Source organism: Sorex fumeus, unplaced genomic scaffold, assembly GCF_029834395.1.
Source record: "Sorex fumeus unplaced genomic scaffold, SorFum_2.1 ptg000098l, whole genome shotgun sequence".
NCBI lineage: Eukaryota > Metazoa > Chordata > Mammalia > Eulipotyphla > Soricidae > Sorex > Sorex fumeus.
In genome coordinates, this window is record NW_026606155.1 from 84,812,281 (window position 1) to 84,820,739 (window position 8,459).

Genomic DNA, 8,459 nt, shown 5'->3' on the forward strand with positions numbered 1-8,459 from the left:
TTCACCATGTGCATGGCGAATGCCCAACCCGCTATACTATGGCATAAAGAATTCAACACGACGCTTAACTGATGGACACTCCTCAGGAATGTTACCTACCATACAGGACACCCTGCAATAGAGAGAAACAAACTGAAAGCACTTGTTGACTTCCCCTGTGCCTTTTTTTGTTGTTTTTGTCTTTTGGACCACACATGGCTGTGCTCAGGACTTACTCCTGGCCGGGCTCAGGTGGGGGTAGAGTGGAGTGGGGGTGGGGAAACACATGGAATGCCAGGGATTGAACCCAGCTGGATCACATGCTAGGCAAGCATGCTGCCTGCTGCACTATCTCCCCTGCCTCAACCCCACATAGTTTTAGGGGTTGGTTTTCAGGCCACACGTGGCAGTGCTCAGGGCTTTACTCCTGCCTCTCTGCTTCAGGACCATTCCTGGCAGGGCTTGGGGGACCATTTGGAATGCTAGGGATCGAACCTGGGTCAGCAGTATGCAAGGCAAATGTCCTACTTGCTGTAGTATTTTTCCAGCCCCCAGCCACACTCTCCACCCACACACATGCTTTTGAACGGATAAGAAGGGTTGCCTACATCACTGAGCATAATTTTCACAGATCTTCTTTGTTTGGGGGTTAACATCTAATAGTGCTCAGGGGTTACTCCCAGCTCTGTGCTTAGAGATTGCTCCAGGGGTGCTCAGCAAAGAAGGAAGAGGAGAGGAGGAAGAGGTGGAGGAGGAAGAGGAGGAGGAGGATGTGGAAGAGGAGGAGGAGGGAAGGGCTGGGGGGACCATTTGGAATGCCAGGGATGGAATGAATGCCAGAGCCGGAGGAGGAGGAGGAGGAAGAGGAGGAGGAGGAGGAGGAGGAGGAGGAGGAGGAGGAGATTCACAAACAAGAAGGGAAATATGGATCATGGTCAGATCTTGCACTTGAGTTTTGAGTCTTGGGCCCTGCCTGTTCAGTCCTCGCTGGGCCTTCAGTGTCAATCACAGCTGGGGGCGTGGAAAGTTTCCTGTGTTCAGAAGTCATGCTATCAGCCACACCTTTCAATTCCTGTCAGTGTCTGGTGGCCGTTGGGTAGCAGAGGACTTGCAGCTCAGACTCATTGAGGACCTCTGGGGGAACACGGCAAAGAAGGCATGGGGGGTGGGTTCCTCTATTCTTGGCTTGGGAGGACTCAAGAGGTCGTGCCCATGGCTGTCGGCCTGCAGGAGACAATGCCACCTCACTGTGGTGATTCGGGCTGCCACTGAGCAAGACAGCAGGGTGTTGGGAGGGTGCCCTGGGTTAGGCCTGGGAGAGAGGCTGGCCCTTCCTCCAGACCCTGCCAAGGGAGGTGCCGGTGTAAGTCCACATGTGCACAATACAGCCATGGACACAGCAGAGAGACTCCAGATGGGAGACACGGTGCAAATGGGGGACAAGCAGGCCTGCAGAACCAGAGCACGATGATGGTGAGTAGATTTATGCTTCCCAAGGCTTGGGGGGGGGGGGGCATTTGCTAGGGGTGGGCACAGTTGTAAGCACTTTGCATGTTTTAAGATACTCCAGAGCTAGGATTCCTACAGAGGAAGACTGGCTTTCCAGCCAGAGTTCTTAATGATTCCACTCTGGGACATGTCGATAATGTACAGGTGGAATTGGGTAATAGTACAGCGGATAAGGTACTTGCCTCGCCTGTGGCACTGGATATAGTCCCAGAGCCCTACGAGGAGGAGTGATGCCTGAGCTCAGAGCCAGGATTAAGTCCTGAGAATTATTGGGAGGAAGGAAGGAAAAGAAGGAAGGAAAGGAGGAAGGAAGGAAGGAAGGAAGGAAGGAAGGAAGGAAGGGAGGGAGGGAGGGAGGGAGGGAGGGAGGGAGGGAGGAAGAAAGGGAGGGAGGAAGGGAGGGAGGAAGGGAGGAGGAAGGGAGGAGGAAGGGAGAAAGGGAAAAAGGGAGGGGAGGGAAGGAGGTAGGGAGGGAGGAAAGGAGAAAGGAAGGAAGGGAGGGAGGGAGGGAGGGAGGGAGGAAGGAAGGGAGGAAAGAAGGGAGGAAGGAAGGAAGGAAGGAAGGAAGGAAGGAAGGAAGGAAGAATCTAAACCTGCAAAGACTAAGACTTCTGTCTAATCTTGATTTCAAATGACATAGCCCCAAAAATGCAGAGCTTGGAGCTCCTTTAAGCAAGTGTAATCCCGAGTCTTTACTCACTTAGACTCCCTAAGCCTCAGTTTCCTACTTTGCTTATAAATTTGAGAATAATGTTGACTCAATAGTGTCCAGTGCTTGCCCAAGCGTTCTGTTAAGACACCCTGGTTTGGGGGGTTGTCATGACACTATTTGCCCAGTCAAGAGTTTATTTTCCTCATCTCCCCAGAATCTGCAAATCTGGATGCAAGGACCACCAAGAGCACAGTCTACCATCTCCAAAATTGTTCAGAGGAGAGTCCCCATTAATTTTCACGTATTTGCTACTTGACCAGACAAGTGTCACAATGGATGGTGTTCTTGATGGATGGGGGGCGACCCTAAAAAGGTTGATACTCTTGGGCCAAAGAGATAGTACAGGAGAAAGACACTTGCTTTGCATACAGCCAACCTAGTGTGATCCCCGGCACCCCATGTGGTCCCCCCAAACACACCAGGAGTGACTGATCAGCACAGAGACAAAAATAAACCCTGAATACCCCTCAGTGTGGCCCCTAAACAAAGCAAGTTGAGGGAGGTCTCAAGTATCCTGCTCCGGATCATCACAGACAGCTCCTGCTTTGTGGATCAATCCTTCTTTCTTCATTCCTTTTTACCACTTAGGAATCAGTTCATCAGATGGTATTAGGTACCCACCATTTGCCAGGCATTATGCCACATTCTCAGAAGTGGTCCCCACAGAACCTGAACCCGGGAGAATTTCATTCCTCATCTCCAGCCTGCTCTATGGAGCCACACACGGCGGGGGCAGGAGATGCTCCCCGCAGAGAGGGACTGAGGAGGAACCGTGTGTCAAAAATACCCACAGAGAGCAAGGTGGGACCAGGGACACAGCAGCATACTGCCTCGTGAAGCTGGCATTTGCCCTTGGCACCAGACTCTGCTTCGAAGTGAAATGTGGGCCAAAGGCAGCAAGGGCTTCTGTTTTTTCAAGAGAAACTGAAAATATGGATTTGTTTTATTTTTCACTTTAGTAAGAACAGTCCTTTGTCATAAGTTGGTTGAGAATAACTGGAAACTCAAAACCAGACATGTAGCAGGACTTTTTGTAGCAATTGGTGCCAGGGAGTCAAGACACTAGACGAACCTGGGTTTTTATGGAAATCTTCCAAAATTTCAGCACTGTCTCCCAAATCCAAACCTTTGGAATGCCACATGAGACAGTTTGTCAAGCAGAATGTGTCTGCTTGCTTAATTCTACCCAAAGGAGACTGGCTTGGGATCTCTGAGTGGGACTGTGCCAGGGGTGAGGAAGTGGGGGTATGCCCTGGGGCCATGGCCCAGGGCAATCAGAATGATGTCTGGGGCCAGTGCTTGACTTGAATGTGGCCAACTCCGGTTGAATCCCAGCATCCCATACAGTTCCCAAGTACTGCCAGGAGTGTTCCCTGAGCACAGAGCCAGGAGTAAGCCCTGAACACTGCTGAGTATTACCCAAAAACAAAAACAAAAAACCAGGATACTGTACCTCTCTGTGTCCTGGGGTGTGCCGGGACACACAGGCAGACAACAGCAGAGCAGGAGAGAATAGGGAGATCCTGGGCACTGGGGTTCCAGGAAATCAGGCTTGAGATGGAGGATTCTGGGGCCTCCAGGAACAAACAATGAGCACAACCTAATCTGTAGACCTTCCTCCCTCCCCCACTGCCCCCACACACACCATAGGAAAAAGCTCCCAAGGGAGGAGGTTTTATAGGATATGCGCCTGCTTTGCATGCAGAAGCCTGGGTTGTAGTCCCCGCACTAGCACATGGTCCCCTAGCAGCCCTGGGGAGTGACCCCTGAGCACTGATTCCTGAGCACCACCGGGTGTGGACCACAAACCAAAAAAGAGAGAGAGCTGCAGAGTTTGCTTCCAGCTCTGAGAAAAGGGCAAGGCTTTGCAGATGCCTTCCCTCAGTGCCCTACTCCTGATCCTGGGAGTGAATGGGTTGCAAGTGGGCATGCAAACGGGGAGCAAGGCTCTGCAGGCACCCAGAAGACAGTCCTGAGGGCTGGGGTGGAGGAACAACATTGGCTTGAGAGGCAGTCAGGCTTCGGGGTGAATTGTACCTGTGTGCAGAGGGCCAGGCACTAATCCCTCAGCCTCGGTCTCCCACTTTGTCACAGAAAGAGTTTGGCACGTCAAGGGGCGAAGATGCACCCAGCCCTCCACGTGATGTCAGCTTCCAGTACCGTCCACTGCCTGAACAGTCAAGTCCCGGGGGGATGGGGTAAGAGCACCTGGGAGATGAAGTTGGGCCCCCTGTTTGCTCTTGAGGCCGCTCCAGGAAATGGCGTCAGTTCTGGAAGGACACGACTGTCCAGAAGGGGTGAGAATAGAGGCAAGGAACTGGGTCCTTCCCACCCCTTCCCGGGGGAGTCCCGCAGAGAGGAATCTCCCCCAGGATGGCCGCGTCCTGCCCAGCCCCCACTCGGAAGGGCGGGGAGGCTCAAGGTGAACCGTCCCTTGGGCGACAGTCACACCCTCCTGCTCCCCGACTCCCTCGGGCTCTCTGTCGGGACCTTCTTCGCTCGGAGTCCGCCGTGTCCCCATTCCCCCAGCGCCTTTGGGGCGAAGCCCTTCACCCCTGGCATTGCTTCCAAAGGCCGCGGGCGTTGGCCCCGGTGGCACTGTGTCCCCCTGGGCTGCTTGCTCTGCCCCTTTGCTGCGGTCAGTCCCCGCTGCTCCGCGGGCAGCTCGGCTGGGTCCTGGGGACCCCGCACCCCGGCGCCCCACCTGGGCACCCTCCGCTCGGCTCCTCCGCAGCCATGACTTGTTGCCGCCAGGAAGTTCGATTCATCATCCTGGTTTTCCGTCCCTTCCATTCCCAACACATCCCAGCCCCCCACCCCCGCCGGGACTGGAAGCTTCTTGAGAGCAGGAAGTCGTATTCCTCGAGGTGACCCCCGACTGTCCTTTGGCGGGGGGGGGGGGGGGCTGGGCATGTCGAGGTCCCCCCGCCCCCCGGGGTGGCCGGCTGGGCGGGGGCGCGCCGAGGGGGCGTCTGGCTTCACCGCCAGAGCAGCGACGGGCGCTGCCTTTCCGGAGCCCGAGGGGTGGAGGGGCGCCGGGCTGGGGTCGGCCCGACACCCCCTGCGGCGAGCTCCCCGCCGAGCCCGCGCCCACCGGGCAGGTGATCTCGAACCTTCTCCCTCACACCCCGACAACAAACAGCCCTCCGCGCTCTCCCTCCGGAGAAAGGAGGTGGAGCCTGACCTCAGCCGGAGGCTGCAGCAGCTGCCGGAGTGGGGGGGGGCGGTGGCGGGGAGGGGTGTGTGTGTGGCTGGGGGGGGGGGTGGGGAACAGGGCTCCGAGCTCCAGTCCTGGGGGGGAGCCGCTTCTCCCGGGAGCGAGCGCGGCGGGGGTGGGGGGCGCTTGGCGAGTTCCCAAGCTCCCGGCAGGCCCTCCCTTGGCAGCCTCGACCCTCCACGGGCGAAGGGAGAAGGGGCAGAAGGGGAGGCTGCCGTGAGTGCTGGCTTCCGATTCTGCCCCTGGGTGCTCGTACCTCGGAGCCTGACCCCTCCCTTTCACGCGCCCTCCGGGTCTGCCACCCCGGAACCCCAAGGGCAGGATGAGTCTAGACTGGAACCCGAGGATGCGGCTCTGCGCGGCTCCGCGGAGTCGAGGTGTGCCCATCCCCCACCCTCTCGAGGGTGATGGGGGGAAATGCGCCTGGGGCTCAGACAGACCCCAGAGACCCCGCCGTCTAGGGCTTGGAAGCACCTACAACGGGCTGTGGTTTGCAGCTGTTGGCGCTCTCTAGGGGGCAACTTGGGGAGACGGCACCCCAAGGGGAAAGCCTGGGACCCCAAAGAGGGTAAGGCTGTGGGACTGGGAGAGAGAGAATACCAAAACAGTGTTCTGGGGCTAGGCAGCCTTCAAAGACTTCCCCTGGCCGGCAGTCTGGAGGCCAGCCCTGGACAGATGGGGGGTTTGGACACTGCGCCACGGTCATGTGTATCCCAGAGTATGAGTGCATGGAGTTCCCCTTCCTTCCTTCTTATTCGATACTGGGGCCACACAGATCCCTGTTTCCACCCTCTGGGTGGGGCAGTGGGGGGCCAACAGAGGGAGCCCTTCTGGTCTTGGTTGGGCACTCAAGGGCTGGCTTCTTGGTGCCCTGAGGGGTCCTTGTCCGTCCAGTCCAGTCTTGGGGAGGGCACTTCTGCCTCCCCATCCCTGGGGAAAGTGGCCCCACCAAGTAAAGACCAAACTGAAATCTGCACTTGGATTTGCCTGGGGGGGCAAATAATTTCAGTAGATCCCTTTAAGAAGGGGGGTTGGATCCCTTTAAGAGGGAGTGGGTCAGATAAAAGGGCTATAAAAGTCCAGCTTTCTTGATTCCCCCTTCCCTTCCCATGAAGGGGGGGGGGGGGCAAGTGCCACAGACACACTGAAATGATGCCCTCCTGCTTCCTCCCCCAGTGGTGCCCCTGTGTGTCCTTTGGGACTGCGGGGCCAGGTGGCTGGATCAGTGTTCCTAGGACCTGAAGTTCAGGCTTTCTGACCGCGTGGGGAGCAGCTGCCAGCTCCCAGGAAAGATCGGACCAGGGCGTGGAATGGAGGAAGGGAAAAGTGGTCACTGCCTCCAGTGCAGGGACGAGGCTGTGTTGCTGAGGTGCCCTGCCCAGTGCCAGGTGGCTACCACTGAGGGCAAGGAGGTCTGCAGTGACTGCGGCGCGAGGGAGGGGCCTGGTGGCTGAACTGCTGATGACGAGGACAGAGCCGCCGGTCTGTCCCGGCTGTCAGTCTGGTCTTACTTGGTGGGGGAGGGGAGTGCAGCGTGTTTTCTCTCCGCCCTGGCTTTTTCCTCCCGCATCTCCCTCTCTCTGCTTTCCTGCTCTGAGGCAGTTAACCCTTCCCGACAACACGGGAGGTGGTTAAGCAGGGACCCTCTGCACCCTAGCCTGAGGGGAGGGACCCGGTGGTCCTGGACCCCCTAAGGAGCCATTCTCCCTGCTCCTTGAGACCAGAAGGAAAAATACTTCTCTGTGGGGGACCCCTGGGCTTGCAGGGTACGTGCCGAGGTGGGGAAAGGTGCTGAGCCCCACATCCTGGCATGGCTGCTTTGGCAGAAATGGGGCGGGGGAGCAGCACACACTCAGGAAAGGTGGCGGGAGGAGCTGAAAGGAGAAGGAAGAGTGAAGTCCACTCCTCATGGAAAAGGCTCCGGGCTGGGAAGGGAGGACAGCCCACCCCACTCCAGAGATCCCTTGAACTGGGGGAGGAGAGACCACGCAGTCTGTGGGGAGACAGGCTCAGTGACCATCCCCGGGCCCCTTGTGCTGATCTGCTGACAGTTTGAAGAAAGTGGGGGGGGGGGGTAGGGGAGGAATAGGGCTAGATCTAGGAGCTGACAGAGGAGGACCACCTAGACAGCCTGGGTCTCTGAACCAGAACTCACTCACTCAGCACCTCTCCTCGCCAAGGAGACTCAGCCACCAACCTGGGTGGCTCTGAGGCCAGAACTTCCCTGCCCTGGCTTCCAGGCAGGCTGGGCCAGTGGGGGAGGCTGGAACTGGCTCTCCTGAGAGAGACACTCTGCTTCCTCTCCTATCAGTGTTCGCTTTCTTCATCTGGGCCCCAAATAAAGGCATCTTCCCACCTCCCGAGACCCCATCGCTGGGCCACAGGACCTTCCTTCCTTGATGAAATGTTTAGCCCCATGACCGGGCAATCACTTCCTAGGCCAGTTCAGGGGGTCTGCTTCCCCATGACTAGGTACATTTCTCCTTTGACCCTTTAGCCTCAGTCCCTGCCCATGTGGGCATGCAGCCAAGGTCAGTGCAGTGTGCAGGCTAAGCTGGGGATAGGAGCCCTGTTCCCCCTCATGCGGTGGCTCCAAGCTGCCAGGATGGGAGTGCTCAGCCCCAGCAGCCACTACAGCTATATACCAGTCTACCACCAGGATGTGTGGTGGGGTGGGGAGGGGACTGGTCCATGGGACAAACTGTGAAAGGGAGAAGGGGGTGTTTAGGGAGGGGAAGAGGTAGGGCTGGCCTGGTGGTCACGGGAGCACTGCTAGGAATCTTGGGGGGGGGAGTCCTTTAGCGTCCTACTTTGGCCAGTTTGGGGGGGTTTTGCTTTACCTAAGGGTGGGAGAGGGGAGAAGTAGGGGCAGTCATCCTTGGTAAATTTGGTCCTTGGAGAAGTTTGTGTGCTTTTCGCTTCCATTCACACACTTCCTTGGCTGGGTGGCCTCCTTTCAAGTCCCCTAGCACAGCTAAGACAATTTGGGTCCCCTAGATAGGTGAAGAGACAGATGGGGCGTCCACGGTGATTTTTTCCAGG